This window comes from Micromys minutus, assembly GCF_963924665.1.
Source record: "Micromys minutus genome assembly, chromosome: 19".
Classification (NCBI taxonomy): Eukaryota; Metazoa; Chordata; class Mammalia; order Rodentia; family Muridae; genus Micromys; species Micromys minutus.
Window position 1 is genome coordinate 20,311,630 of NC_137954.1, and position 15,916 is coordinate 20,327,545.

General features: G+C 41.2%; 1 pseudogene across 1 annotated transcript; it reads right to left on the bottom strand.

Moving 5' to 3' along the window:
- Positions 1 to 3,033: 3,033 nt before the first annotated feature.
- LOC308433405 (adenosine 5'-monophosphoramidase HINT1-like) lies at positions 3,034 to 3,404 on the bottom strand (annotated as a pseudogene). Its single transcript has one exon. The product of its transcript is annotated as an adenosine 5'-monophosphoramidase HINT1-like (transcript).
- Between the last annotated feature and the right edge of the window lie 12,512 nt (positions 3,405 to 15,916).

Below are 15,916 nucleotides of genomic sequence, written 5' to 3' on the forward strand. Positions count from 1 at the left end.
CAAGAACAACAACAAAAAACAAGTAATGTGATTAAATGTCTTATGACAAACTAAGCTCCGTGTTTTATGTCCTTTATAAAAACTTTCAGAGTCGTTGAAAGAACTCAAACCAGAGAAGTGGCCTAAACTGAACAGAACTCACTGGAAGAAGAGAAGGCACTTGGACATCTTCTCTTTTCTTTCTTATCCATTGGTACAAGCATCACTCAAACGACACCTCCAAAATCCTCACGAACCCATTTCTCAGACCAACATTTCTAGAAGCATGCTGGTACCAGCCTGTGTGCTCCTGTTGGGGAGGTAGGTGGTCAGCAGCTGGGGGAAAGAGGAGCAAGTAGAGGTTGTCACTGTGTAATCTCAGAGCATTGGACCAATACCGTCCTTTCATTCATTTCTCTATTCTGTTGTTTACCAAACACTGGCTATTTGTAGTAAAATGTTTCCTAAGAGCCTACAGCATTCTATCCTCCACACAGCCGTTCACAATGTCAGGGAGCTAACTAGCAGCTGGAAATAAATTAGTATAACACCAATAGTGCAAATAACTCAGATAAATCTGTGATTGTTTCACTATTATAAATACTGCTTTTTTTTCCCTGTAGATAACTGCTGAGAAACCGTATATAATGTATTTTAGGTATTAATCCAATTGCAGATGTTCATCTGTGGGTCTATAGGTTTCACAATGAGATCATAGCATATGAGCAAGCACATCTATATGCAGCAAAAAAAAAAAAAAAATCAATCAGCAAATAAAGGCAAGAGACCTACTGCATTTATGTTTAAACTCTGCCTAAAAGCAGGCTTATTTCCATTCCTTACCTTTTCCTGTCATCAAGGAATAAGGAACGACATTTCATGAAATCGTGGCTGTGTTCCTATCCAAACTGGAATTTGAACATGAAATATAGATGCCCAATGCTGATGAAAGTTTACTAAGAAAATCTTAATAAAATTTCTCTTTGTGAGACCAGTTCTATTTTTAGAAGTACAAGATTGATGACTGTGCTTATTTTGTTCCCCCTTCTAAGAAGGACTGAAGCATCCACACTTTGGTCTTCCTTCTTCTTGAACTTCATATGGTCTGTGAGTTTTTTCATGGGTACTTAGAGTTTTTTTTTTGCATACCAATTATGTTCTTCTGAGACTGGGTTACCTCACTCAGGATGATATTTTCTAGTTCCATCCATTTGCCTAGGAATTCCATGAAGTCATTGTTTTTAATAGCTGAGTAATACTCCACTGTGTAAATGTACCACATTTCTGTCCTCTGTTGAAGGACATCTGGGTTCTTTCCAACTTATGGCTATTATAAATAAGGCTGCTATGAACATAGTGTCCTTGTTATATGTTGGACAAAGTGTGGACCAGTGACTGAATGAAAGGCCATTCTGAGACTGCTCCACCTGGGGAACCATCCCATATATAGTCACCAAATCCAGTCACTATTGCTGATTCTAAGAAGTGCTTGGCTGACAGGAGCCTGTTAAAACTGTCTCTTGAGAGGCTCTGCCAGAGCCTGACAAATAGAGAGGCGGGTACTGGCAGACAAGCATTGGTCTGAGCACAGGGTCCCCAATGGAGGAGTTAGAGAAAGGACTGAAGGAACTGAAGGAGTTTGCAACCCCATAGGAAGAACAATATTAACCAACCAGATCTCCCAGAGCTCCCAGGGACTAAACTACCAACCAAATTATTGACAAGGAGTGACCCATGACTCCAGATGCATATGAAGCAGAGGATGGCCTTGTCGGACTTCAATGGGAGTAGAGGCCTTTGGTCCTGTGAAGGCTCGATGCCCCAGTCTAGGGGAATACCAGGGCAGTGAGGTGGGAGTGGGGAGGTGGGGGAGAACCCTCCTAGAAGCTGGGGGAGGGGAGATAGGAGAAGGGGTTTACAGAAGGGAAACTGGGAAAGAGGATAATATTTGAAATGTAAAAAAAGAAAATATCAAATAAAAGAAAAAGAACAGAGAATGATTTCCGTGTTCATTCATATGAACACTATAGGAAAGTCAGCACTCTGTAGAGATGTTTATACTCTTCTGTGCAAGATACTTACTGCACTGCATATTCACACTCTGCTGTTCAAGCTCCATTCAACGTACCACCATAGTACGTGCACTTGTATGGAATTCCTTTCCCCATTCTCCCTTAGACTACACCATCCATGTCTATGTCCCTCCAAGAGAATGGACTCGAACCTTAACCCACACGGAGTAGGATCTTTCATTCTTCAGTCTTTCCACAAATTGTAACGGGAGACTGAGTCATGATGGTATGTCTTCTTTGTCTGGCCAACAATATGTCTCATTGCTTCTGGGAAGTCTGGGATTTGGACCATGACACTTCTCTACAGAATCATGCACTGTCCCTCCTGCTTCAAAGGAGTGTCCCTTTGAACCATGTTCCCTACAAATTGCTTACAATAGTTAGGTGAGCACATGGCAAATTTTCTTAAAGATCATGGCATGGAGGAGAAAAATGTTATTCATTTTGATATATAGATATATGATACAGGTAGTTCAAAGTGTTCTTCACATTCTATTTCCTTTATTTAGCTGAGCAATTATGCTGTCTACTCTTGCATAACAAAACACACACCAAGTGGACAGCCCGAATACACAGGAGGCTGTATGTTCCTCATTTTCTCCTTCAGGTTCACTGGAATGCACACCTTGCTTTTATCTGCTCTATTCTCAGCCATGACACCCTTCAGGAAGTGAAATAGTACTGAACTCAGGAGTTTGTTATTCCCTACGATAGCCAGCGTACCTTATACTGCACTATCTGTGGGTTTTAAAGGCCCATTTAGTCATTTAATATGTCCCCATTATACTAGGTAATCCTCAGTTTTACAAATTTAATCTTGATGCCACGGGGAGTCTTTTTGTTTCCCCAACAATGTCTTTAATTAGGCACAGAATTTTAAATGATCTCTTCAATTTCTCCATACACAGGCAAAACTATGTGTGTCTTTTAACTTATTGGAGCTTGCCAACTACTTAGAGAAGGACACTTATCCCTAACCTGCTTAACCAGAAGGGCAGTTCATCTGCCGACCCCCAAGGATGTGGAGGTGAATATGGTAGACAGACTGTCCCCCATCTGCACCTTCGTTCACCACCATCCGATACCGAGCTTCAGGCCCAGATCTGCAGCATAGTTCTTGTCAACAATCATTAAATGTCCTAGAAGACTTTCATCATCATCATCATCTGCTACAGAAATCTGGGATATGTGCTTCTTCGGTATCACCAGAAAGTATGTTGATGCTTGAAGAAGAATGTCACAAAAAGCCAGACACTGGTCGTCTTTGAAGGTGATCTTGGTGGGGATTTCATTGCAGATGATCTTGTTGCCACTAGGCTGGGCCACTTGAGCCTTAGCAATCTCGTCAGCCATCTTGGCCGCTCACTGTCCTTCCGTCACTGTGGCCAATGTCTTATAGAGATTTGTAGAGAGACTCAGAGACATACTATGGGGGGCACTTGTGTATACTCCCGCAGCCCTAACATTGGTCATGCTTGGATACTTCATTTGGGGAGGGACAGACAGCTACAACGTTTTGATTTCTACTTTGTGCGAAACATAATACATCAATACTAAACCCCCAAAATAAGCACGAAGGCTCCCAATTATACCTAATGAGACTGAGGTTAAAGAGCAAGATCACACAGAAAAGGAAGCAGGTTTGGAGACTGAATCCAGTTTGACAGTTGCAAGAAAAGCTGTACAATTTGAAATAAACCAAAACTTAGATTTGGAGGACGTGCAAGAATCATCTGTTTGAAGACCAGGCCTGACCTGCAGGCAGATGTGTACATGCGCATGCTTCTGGAGGTAGATAAGAAAGCCTTGATTTTGCTGATTTTGTTGATATGCCTGTTGAAAGCTACTTAAGGAATAATGGAGAAATACAGTGTTGTGGCTGCCCTTCTGTTGGTACTTGTTTGGTTTATTGTGGTAAAGCACATTTGACATGTATGTAGTGGCATTCACTGTGTTTAGTGTTATACAATCAGTTTCATCCAAACCCAGGACTTTCCCATCACCCCCAACAAATCCTCTAGCCAGTAAACAAGACTCCATTCTTCTCTCCCTCTGAACAGCTCTCACCTGATGCCTTCTGTCTCTCTGGATGCCTTCATCCCATACCTTCAGTCATGCTGAACTTGACCTTTGGTGTCAGACTTATTTCACTTAGCACTATACATAAGACTTTAACACTGTTATGATCAAGTTGTTATCTTTCAGTCTCTTATTTCTCACTACTGAGTAGAGGCAAATTATCTGTGGTAGCATGTTCCACTAACTTGCATCCAGAACCACTAGAGACAGAGAAATTAAAAATGTGCATATCAAACAAACCTAGGATTAAAAAAAAGTTTGTTTTCATAATATTCATAGATATTTTCGATCAAGTACACCAGCAAAAAAACGGGGGAAAAGGTTGATCCTAACGTACACACTATGTATACTAATATGTTAAGGCCAGCAATGATTACTTTAAATGTTCTTATTTATTAAAGACTTAACAAGCCTCTATTGTGTTAAAAATACTGAGCAAAACCAACCACTTTTCGATTGGCTTTAGAGCTTACTCCTAAAGACAAAACCCATGTCTGGTACCAAAAGCCCTAGGAGAGAAATGATCAACTATTGTTTTGCTAAGTCCGTACAGTATTAATTCACCCCTTGGGTCTTATCTTTAAGCCCATAGATTACTGCATCTCCCAACACTCCTTAGATAAGCTTCTTTTTGTAGTAGATAGCAATTAACATAAGGACACAGGGTCAGTCAACAGGGACAGAATGAGAGACTGAAAAGTGCTCAGCTCCAAATGAGACTTCTGCATCATACTCCATTCCCTACAAGGCTCTCGAACAATCTGGGAAATGGGGGCAGAAAGACTGTGAGAGTCAAACAGAGGGAATTCCTGAAACAATGGAGTTTTTGCTGGGGAGGTTAATACAGCTGCACATACAAACTCATAGTAACAGGGTCTGCATGCACAAGACTGGCACAAGGTCAAACCAGCAAAATCCCAAGCCTGGGTGGAGAAGGAGCTCATGAAATCTTATCCCTATCTGAGGAATATCTGGCAAGTGATGGCTGTTAGGGAAGGGAGAATCAGTGTACTTCAGGAGCACAGACCTTGAAATGTCTCCCGAATACATCGCATCTGTAAAATATCATGTAAAATAATATTAAATTACTTAGAAAGTGCCATGACCATACACTTTAAAAAATCTGCTAATTATGTCTCTTTTCCTTCTCTTCTCTCTGAACTTGTAACTTCAACTCTTCTTGCAAAGATATATAGTCTTTACAATACCTCAGCTGCCAGTGAAATGGTAGATTTAAAGACAAACAAACAACCAACAAACAAAAACCTTCTATGGAAAATCATGTGGTCTTAAAACTAAATACATTTACCCGAGGGTGTTGGAGACATGAAGCAAGCTAACAAATGGGAAAGCAGAGTTACCACATGTTTCATTACTGTGGGTCAGCTCACACCATCTTGCCGCCAGAAGTCAAGGCTGAATGGACCAGATCCAGGTTAGATAGCATGTGGAATGAAACTTGTGACAGATCAGAGGATCTGGGTAGAGGGGGTGGAGGTCACACTATAGCCTTTTTTCTCTGAAACAATTCCCCTTTCCCACTTAGACAATTGCCTGTATATAACCACTTCACCTAGGTTTTGCTGAAGCTATGGCCCAGGAGGGTGGACGGTCTCCTGCAATCTGTTGGAGGTGCTTGGCAATACACTTCTGGTACTTACTGGGAAGTAAAGTCCTTCAGGACCCAAATGGTTAGCTTTTTCACAGGGTGAATCTTCAAGTCAACGGGGCCAGTAAAGGTGAAGGGCAGCAGGATCTTATGGTTTCAGTGAAGATCAAGATGATAACAGCATGGGCCGTGGGCTGCAGGGATTCAGCGCTTTAATCAGCTCTAGCCATTGGCATGCCTTCCTTCTTCAGCCACTACACACCTCATGCTATACTACCTGTAGCAATGAACAGTGTCAAGGGTGAGTCTAAACTGTGATGAGATCACTGTATGCACTGCCATCTTGGATGTTGATGCCACCTAAGAGCATGTCATTAGAGTTGCTTGGGTACCCAGGATCTTGAACCAAGAGCTAGCAGCTGAGGTGGAGTCTAAAGCATCTTCTGTTTGGTTGTGAGGAGCTGCAGGTCTTCTAAGTCTTTAGCATCCTAACTTGATGCAAAGCTGCTGGAGCTATCCAGTATACCTCAGACCTGCAGACCACTGCTGTCCCCGGGGATGTTTTGGTGGGTATTTCGATGTGGCACAAAGTCAATGTGAGAAAATTTTTGTCTCGAACTAAAACTCTTGCTACCCTTGACTGTCAGGAAGTAGATTTCTGATTGCATCTGAGGGCTCTGACGAATTCTGGAGATGGGATGAAAACATGGGTCTGAATAAGCTCCTGTTGGAAGAGGAGGCATGTTCTTTCCTCTTCCTAATGTCCATTGGCCAGTTATAGGATCATGAACTTTGGCCAGGGTCATGTCATCCACATCCCTCAGGACCTGTGCCTGTCTGTCCTCCTCAGTGATAACCCATTGTTGTGAACCTGTTCTGAGAGCAAACTCCTGGCAGCTCTGTGACCCAAGTTGCTCAATAGTGAGTGTCCATAGTACTCAAATTGTTATGGCCACCAGTTATTCCTACTTGGGCAACAACTTGCTTCTCTACAGCAATGGTTCCTGCCACAGGGTGAGACAAGTGACAGGGATGTGCAGCTTCAGCTTTCCAAGGTTAATTGACTTTCATCAGCTCTATTGGCAGGAGCAGCCTGTCTATCTCATGTAACGATTCCTTTATCCTACGGTTGTAGGGGAACTGAAGTGGCAGCCTGGAATTCTGTGTCTTTGTTTCAAGTTTTTGTCATGATGGAGGGGACGTAGTTTGCAACGGGACTGTGATTTCCCGCACTAGAACTTGAGCCCCATTGTCTGTAGGAAAACCCGCTACCCTCCAGATGACATCTTTGAGTGAGGTCCACTGGTGAGGGGGCCAGTGAGATGCATGCCTCTCACCTTCGGGGCGTGTGTAAAGCATGTGCATAGCTTTTTTTCAGAATGGTCTGGAGAAGGATTCCAAGTGCAGACCTTCAGAAGCACACATCATACTATGGATCCACAGTTGTGCCTACAGGTTACATAGCTCCTGGTTTATATTCTAGTTTATTCGGGTATTTCTCACTCCCAAGCTGGTCAGTCTTTGATCAGAGAGTCACAGCAGATGGTTAATGGTGTAGATATCTTACACCTACCTCTGTTAGCTAGTTACCTCCAGCATGGCCAGGTGAGCTATGGTACCCAGCATGGAATGTTTTGTCTCGTTCTGGTATGTAGATGGCCAGGTTTCCCAACTGTCTATGTGGGTTATTCTCTGAGGGAGTCAGGAACTATTTGCAAACGTTTTCTCTCGCAGGGCATGATGAATGGTCACTGGGCTCAGAGCAGCTCTTAACAACCTTGCCAACTGGCACAAGACTAATGCCTGTCAATCAGCTGCACGCCCAGAGATTTCTGCCAGTGGGTAGACCACAGGCGGTAAGGCATCAATTTGTGAAATGACAAAGGTGAAGGAGTGTGAGCTGTGCATCTTATGCTTCTCATTAAGAAGTCTTTCTAGAACATGATGGATAACATGGAAACACATGGGTTAAAAATAAAGAATGTCATGTGCTCACAATGACTACTACCCCTCTCCCCATTCATTTCTGTTTTGGGAGAACTACTCTGGTCTAATACAATGGAGAGTATATTATTAACAAGGCATTCCTAGAGAAATCATGTGTATAGCCCAGTTAGCAATATGAACCAGGTCAAAAGGAACCGTCAAAATAATGGTATTTTATGAATTCTGAGACACTTTTTTTGTTATTATTTTATTTATTTATTTTATATCTCACAAATTGGAAAGTGTCTTATAATCAACAGACAGAAAATAGAAAGAGATAAAATATATCTTTGCTTTCTGGAGGTGGTTTGCCTTTCTTTTGAGAAAAGATTTGTTTGATTTGGGGTTTTAGTTTTAATGATTTGTTTATGAAACTTCTCTTTCTCACTGTTAATGATTATATAAGCCTAAAATTTGGCTGGCGCAAAGTGTTTTTCATTTTATTTTTTTTACTGACAATTACTGGGGAATACCTGGCACTACAAGAGAAAAATCTAGAATCGTGGGTAGAGTTAAGCCCACTTTGTGGCATACTATAGTTCCTGCTGGGCTGTCTTCAAATCACAATCTCTTGTGCCTTCCTAGCCCTGTGACTTAGATTACAACGCAATCACTTCAGCATTACTGTGCCTTGTTTTTTGCCAGTGATGGATACTGTTGTTTCCGTCAATGCTGTGGGAGGTTAAATATAACATAAATAAATCACTTAAAATAATGGCGAGCACTGGAAAAACATACTTAACTGTTTGCTGGCTCCATTGTGCCTCTCTATCCTGGTGCTTTCTCTGGGCAATTAAATGCTTCTAACCCTTTCTCCCATTGGAGACAAACTTAAAATTGCATCTTTACTTTGAGGGTTTCCCACAGGAAAACAATTGTCTATCTATACCCAACGGTTTATTCTGCTCCATTGTCCAGAATGGTCTCAACATTAACAGGTCTCCAAAAAAAAAAAAAAAAAAAAAAAAAAAAAAAAAAACCTCTGTTTTTATCCTTCATCTACTTGCTCCCTGCCCTGATTCTTTCAAACTCTGGAACTCATCTTTAAATTATCACCTTAGTCTTTCTCACCCCTTATCTAAGTAATCTACCAACCTGTCCACATTACCTTCCAGTCCTTTCTTCAATATATTCCTAAATCTGACAGTTTTTCAGGAAGAGTGCATTTATTCTGTTTGGGTTAACCCAGAAACATTGGTGAACAGTTACAGTCACTTCCCAATGATTCTTTAGCTTCTGTTTTATTTCCTATTTTCCTATCTTCTCTAAAGTGGAATGGTTCTTTTGTTTGCTTACCTATTTGTTTGCTTGATTATATTTGTCGTTGTTGTTGTTTTGGTGTTTTGAAACAGGATTTCTCTTTGTAGCCCTTGATTTTGTGGCACTCAGTCTGTAGACCAGGCTAGCCCTGAACCCAGCTATCTCTACCTCCCTAGTGCTGGGATGAAAGGCCAGAGCTACCACCTCCAGGCTAGAGTGGTTCTTTTAAATGCTCAGTCAATATCTTCCCATGAGTTTCCAATGAAGTTTTGGCAACACCAAGGCAGGACTGTTGAAGGCTCACAGCACTTTCTGTTCTCTGTCTCCTAAATTTTATTTCTGCCACAGACACCCAGGTGTCCTTACTGGCTCTGGCACCATCTGATTCTTGCTGTTTCCTTTGCACAGGTTATCACACACTTTTTCCTTTCCTTCACTTAACTCTGTCTTGGAATAGGTCTTCCTTCCTGGGCTACCATGTAGGGACAGGACCTACCTTTCTTCTCTTGGTTCGCTCTTCTTTCTTGCCCTCATCACAATTTGCTCTGTTATCCATTTAGTCTTTGATCTCAAGGAAGAAAGGACATTTTTTATTCAGTATCCTTAAGGCCTAGAATAATGGTTGAAATCGATGAGCCATCACTAAATGCCAAGAAAACAAAGAAAGTGATTCGTATTTGACCAGGGATATTTTTGCCTTGCCCGTCTTCATGTGAGTATCTAGATTTTCCACTACAAATGGATCTGCATTTGTTTTAGGAATTTAGGAACATTTAAAGCATGAATTATAGGGAGCTTTTCTCTCTTAAACCCAGCAGAATGTTTCTCTCTCTCTCTCTCTCTCTTTTTTCTGATCATATTTTCCTCCAGAGATTTGGATACCATCTCTCACTTGTTTAGAGCCAATCAGTGTCACACGACAGGGTGCCAAAATGGCTGCCGAGCCAATCAGTGTCACACGACAGGGTGCCAAAATGGCTGCCGAGTGATGAGGCTTTCCATTTCTCTGGGAGCTTAAAGTACGGACAGCTCTGCTCCTGCAGCTGCTGTGAGCCATGTGGAAAAAATCTGGGATCGATGAAACCAGAACCCCATAAGAGGAGGCACAGGTGGGGCACACTCCCCCCAGGTGCTTCTCTTCAATATCCACAAGACATGTTAGGACCCAGGGAAGTGAAGCACCATGAGAACGTGCCTAATCTGCTGACAGTTCTTTGACAGCAAGGACCACTACTCTGCAGAGACACAGTCTCTTGGCGGATGGAGTGCATTGTTTACTTTGGCAACTTAATTTCTAATATAACGTGTTCCACCACAGCTGACTCAATTAATGAAAAATGGATGTAATAGTTTATATTAATGTTTTAAAGATTGTCATTTTAATTTTCAGATATCTACAAGACCTAGTGCAGGGGCTAAACTCTAAGGATCTGCATTGCGTTATCCAGAGTGGTCCCTTTAAGTCATTACTCATTATCATCTTTATTTGTTTCTCAAGATTCAGTGATGCATGTATCAGTTCAGCCCACATCCACTGGGTACTGACTGTCCATCAAATATTTCTGTAGATGGTAGACATTTAAAGTGATTAAGACAAGTAATGTGTGTCCCCTCGGGGGAATTAACTTCTACTACTGAACACAGGTAAGTAACAACCAAAAGAGCCAGTTTTATATTTCCATGGTCTGTGGGAAGAGCTGAAGATTCATGAACAAACCTAGGATGCATTCTATCAACCAACAGAGCCAGCTTCCCAAAGCATCAGTATCTGGTCTAAGACTAGAAACTGAGCAAAAGTTTCAGCTAGGGAACACATGAAGGGAGAGTCCACACTATGGAGAGGAAACTAAACCCTTGGAGCAGAGTCAAGGGTTCAAGGACCAGTGAGAACGGCGAACTGGAATGAGTGTGGGTAACGTGAGCAGAGACTAAACCACATACTTCTAAGAAGAGAGTTTAGATTTTATTCTAAATCTCACCACAAGCTAAAGGACTTTCAAGGAGGAGAAACACAATCTTGCTATCTATTAAGGAGATGAAGCAGAGAGCTGAGTGATTATTCCATGAAAGAGGGAAACTATGGTGCTAAGGGATCAGGATTCTGGTACGCACAGCAATCAAAACTAGAGATGGTACTGGGATGCCTTAGACTAAAGTAGGGATAGTAGAGATAGGGACACTGACAGACGGAGTATGTCAGGTAAGAGAAAAAGAGAAAAGGAATTAAAGACATGTTTTTCTAACTTAAGCAAAAAAAAATGGAGGGAGACAAATTGGACTCGATGATATGAGTTATCAATAGTTAATGTTAGTGCGAAAATTTGAGATGTTAATTGTATTGAAACATCAAATGAATCTTTTTGCTTGGGGGTCAGAAGAGATTTGGCCATTATTGGCATTGACGTAGCATATACATTTGCAGGGCTGGTAAATCTGATGAGAGGAGCAGATACGGTACAAAGAGCAGAGAATAGTAGGTATCTATTTAAGATCTAAGAGGAGTGGAATATTTCACCCTTCCAACGTGTCAATTCTGAAAATGTACTAGCAAAGAAGAAAAGAATAGGGCACACAGAGACATAGAGCAAATGACTAAATAGTGACATGACAATTACTAATAAAGACTATTGTGACAGCCCTAAACTCAATCCATGATTCTCAAGAGGCTTAGCTCTTTAAGAGCTATTACTATATTATAGGCAAGAAAACTGGGACACTGTAAGATTAACACATTTCTTCTCTTATACAAGTTGTAAGGGGGAGGCATAGGATTCAAATCAAAGCTATGTCAATCCACAGACAGTTTTTCTAACCAGGACTTGACACTCCTTTTATGGTTATTTTGCTAATTTCTCCACCTCTTGCAGGCAAAATAAAAAGGAAAGGAAACCACAAGATGCAAGAAGGTCATTGCCTAAGTTCTTCAGAGAAGAACTGACTATCCAGTATAAGACACATGGGTGATGATTATCCATGGAGTAGATATCAGGGGGGTGGAGCCATATTTACCAGCAGTTCTCGTTAGATGTTTCTACAGCAGAAATGTCTAGACTACCGATAGAAATGGACTGTGGACTCAAAGAGAGAGTGGTTAGGTCTTCTGGGAGGCAGACCCTGGGATGGAAGCTAAAGCATAAGCATTTATTGCAATGGCATCTTGGGAAAATTCGGAACGAGGACAGGCACATCTAGGATGTTAGATACTTACATTTTTCTGTCACAATTACAAACTTAAGACCTGGGAAGGATGAAGAGGATTTGATAGGAAAAGATCATTCGTATTGTGGAGCACTGAGAAAAACCTAGAAGCTAAGCCAGCAAACTCTGTTGCAAAGATGGCCTTGCTGTGTCTGGTCATAGAGTTAACTGAAGAAAGCTGGGCCTTTGCTCAAGCACTGAGTGCTGAACTCAGAAGTGCTGTGGTGCAGCAAGAGGCTGCCTTTCAGTTGGCCCTCCCTACAACTCACCAGCTTTGAGGAAAGGAGGAGAATGGTATTTGGGAAGTTTAGGTTGGAGAGGGGGCTAGAAGGAAAGACAGAGGAGGAATAGAACAAACATGAAAGATTGTTTAAAAGACTATATGGAAAACACACTATCATATAAGCTTCTGAACACACATAAACACGTGGTGGGTGGTACATGCATGCCTGGAGCAATGCAGCACGGAGAGGAATATTGTTTTCAGACAGATAAGCTGCCAAATAAAAATCTCCAGAGCTGCTAAGTGTTGTGTACCTTTCTTCAAACAGTTGGTCAGAAGTGTGTGTGTGTGTGTGTGTGTGTGTGTGTGTGTGTGTGTGTGTGTGTGTGTGTATGTGTGTGTGTGGAGGGTGAGGGGTCCCAGAAACCTTCTCCACAAAACAATGCAGGCTCTTGATATTATTCTTGGTTGGCTACTAGAGATTGGTTGTAAGATTCCATTGATGAAGACATTTCAGAGTTTGGTCAAAGGACATAGAGAAATCAGGTTGGTATTGACCTCAAAATGTTTCTTCCTGCTTGTTTGCTTTCATAGTGCCCGGTGTGCTATGCAGGCTGTTGGTGAATAAAAGTAACCAGTTGTGAACCTTGAAAACTACATTTAAACTGGTATGGTAAGATATTCCTATGTATACAATAGTAGCATAAATATTGTGAGGGTAACCTGTAGGTTTATGTTAAGGCGATACATGCTTGGACATAAGAGAGATAGGCAGAGAAAGGTCTAGGAGCAAAAGAGGAGGCAGGGTCAGAGATTGAGGAAGATTACAGGACTAGGCTCTCAGCTTCCACAATTCAACAGGTAAAGAGGGGAATAGAATGAAAAAGCTGATTTGTAACTGTTCAGCAGATAGAATAGACATTTCTCTAAAGATGATGTGCTAATGACCAACAGGTGTATGCAAACATGTCAACAGGGCTGGTAGCTGAGGAAACACAAATCTGTCATAATGACATTGCACTGAAAACAGTAACACAGCCAACTCCTGACAAATATTTGGAACCCTTCAATACCGTTGAAAAGAACATAAAATGTCAAAGATTCCTTGGAATACATAATGGGCATTTTTAAAAAAATAGATTAACCACACAATCCAAGAATATATTTTTTATTGTTATTCAGTTGGGATGAGTATGATGAAAGATAGCCTCCATCGCTCACCAAAGCATCATTTACAGTTGCCAGAATGAAGAAGGTAGAAACAAGGTCATGTCCATAAAGGACAAAGGGGATAAAGAAACTGATCCAGTCATCTAAGCAGTATTATCCAGCCTTTAAAAATTAGGTAGTTTTGCCACACACAACAATATCGATAGACTTTGGGGATACTACAGTGAGTTAATGCAATCACAGCAGGGTAGATGTTGGCTCGATTCAGGTGAGGTCTCTAAAAAGAGCACAAAGAGGCAGAGATAGAATAGTGGCTACCAAGAGCTGCAGAGAGCAGGTCACAGGCAGAAGATCTGTTTTTCCCAATGGGAAGGTCCTAGTGGATTGCTACAGAGTACTACGCCTGTAGTTAACAGAGCAGAACTGAACATGCTACCATCTACAAGGAGGCTCTCCTTAGTGTTACTCTGCATAAAGTATGAAAGGAAAACTATCCACTCAGATACGAGCAACAACAACAAAAAAAGGTTCCTCCATCAAGATTTCTGATCTATCACCATGTGAATTCTCATAGCTCAATGGATACTCTAAAAAGCAAAATTCCAAGGTTAGACCTGATAACCAACTCAACTGTTAACTGTTAAGTCTCCAAAGCTTCCTGATTCATGCATGTGATTAATTACTGACACGAAATGATCCTTGTAGATATTTTCTCAGGAGCATAATAATTGGTAGTCAGGGAAATGTCACTAAATCTGCTTCTCTGTGTCCCTGATATTGATGTAAAAAAGAACACAACTGAGAAACTTGTGACAAGATACAATAGCAAATTCTATACAGTCACTGAACTGATTATTTTTATTTTTCCAAATCTGGAAACACTTTCAGAATTGACATAACACTGTGGCATTCAACAAACATAACTCAAAACTATTGAGCAAATACACTGCAAATCAGTAGGTTTGTAAAATCCCAGTTATGTCTGTTTAACTGGATACAAGGTCAATTACAGAGGTTGCATTAACGTTTAGGGAATTCTTGTATGAGACTCAAATAAAAAAGCAAATAAATGTTCTGCCTTGATTCTTCTAACACAATTGAAAGACAATATATTAAAACAAATGAAAATAAACAAAACTCAACCTCACAGCTTACCCAAAGTACATAGTCAATGTTGTGTGTTGTAGCTTTACCACAGCAAGTGTGTGTACACCCACAGTATTGCAGAACAATACTATGTTCTCTCTCAGAATCAACAGGTTTCCCATTGCCTGTGGAATGATTCCTGAGGTGTCAATTTGCTTGGGGGAATTCATGGTGAAAATTGCTCTAGTAATCTGAGGCATCATTAAAGCAACAACACTGTAGCATTCAAAAATATTCACAGCTCCTCTGGTCCCTGGGAATTTGGATGGGTAATCCCACATGGTTAATGGCTCTTGTTATGTATGGTAGAAAATGATTCCAAAACAATAGAAGTCACCAGGGAATAGTAAGACAGAGGTAAAAATGAAGAGAACTTTGCTTTCCTGATGAAAATACAGCTGCTTGCACGTTGAGTCACTCATTGCTAATGCTGTGTCCTTTTTAAATCATCTTCGGATGCTAGTTTTTGTTGAAGAACCGGATTCTGGAAGAATTCCCTTTCCTCAACCGTTTCATAACAATGCAATGATGATCTCCGTACAGACAAAGGACTTTGACACCAAGAGCTTTACTGTTGGAAGGCTAACTGGGTGGAGATAAAGTATAATTTTTGGTGGGAAAAGAGGAACATACACAAATGCCAGTGGTCCAAGCATATAATTGCTAATTCCAAGCCAGTGAGAGGCAAACAATGCCAGACACACAAGGAAAAGCCATCAGTTCCTTGTACCTTTGTTTTGTTTCTACTTATGTATGTTTGCATGTCTCCATGCATGTATGTGCATACTTCAGAGGGTCCCAGCAGAGAACAGTTGAGGGCGTCAGATTCCTGGAGCTGGGAATGCAAGCAGATCTGAACCACTCCATGTGGATGTTAGGAACCAAATTGGTTCTCTGAAAATGCAGCAAGCTCTCCATAAACATCTAGCCTTCTCTCAGCTCTTACTACCTTGTGTTCATGAAGCAATTTCGATCCAGGAAGTATGAGAGGCTGGCCACTGGGTCATGCTAAAAGTAAAGCCTCAGGCATTTTGTTGTCACGAAGACCCAAAGAATTAGGTAAAATGCTTCTTGTACTCTTATTTTAGGGATAATCACTGAAAAGCAGAACTGACTTCAGACACCGTGCACTGGGCAATGGGATTAAGTTAAGGCCACAAGTTCTTTCCTCTGTGAAAGGTAAATTTCTCTTGC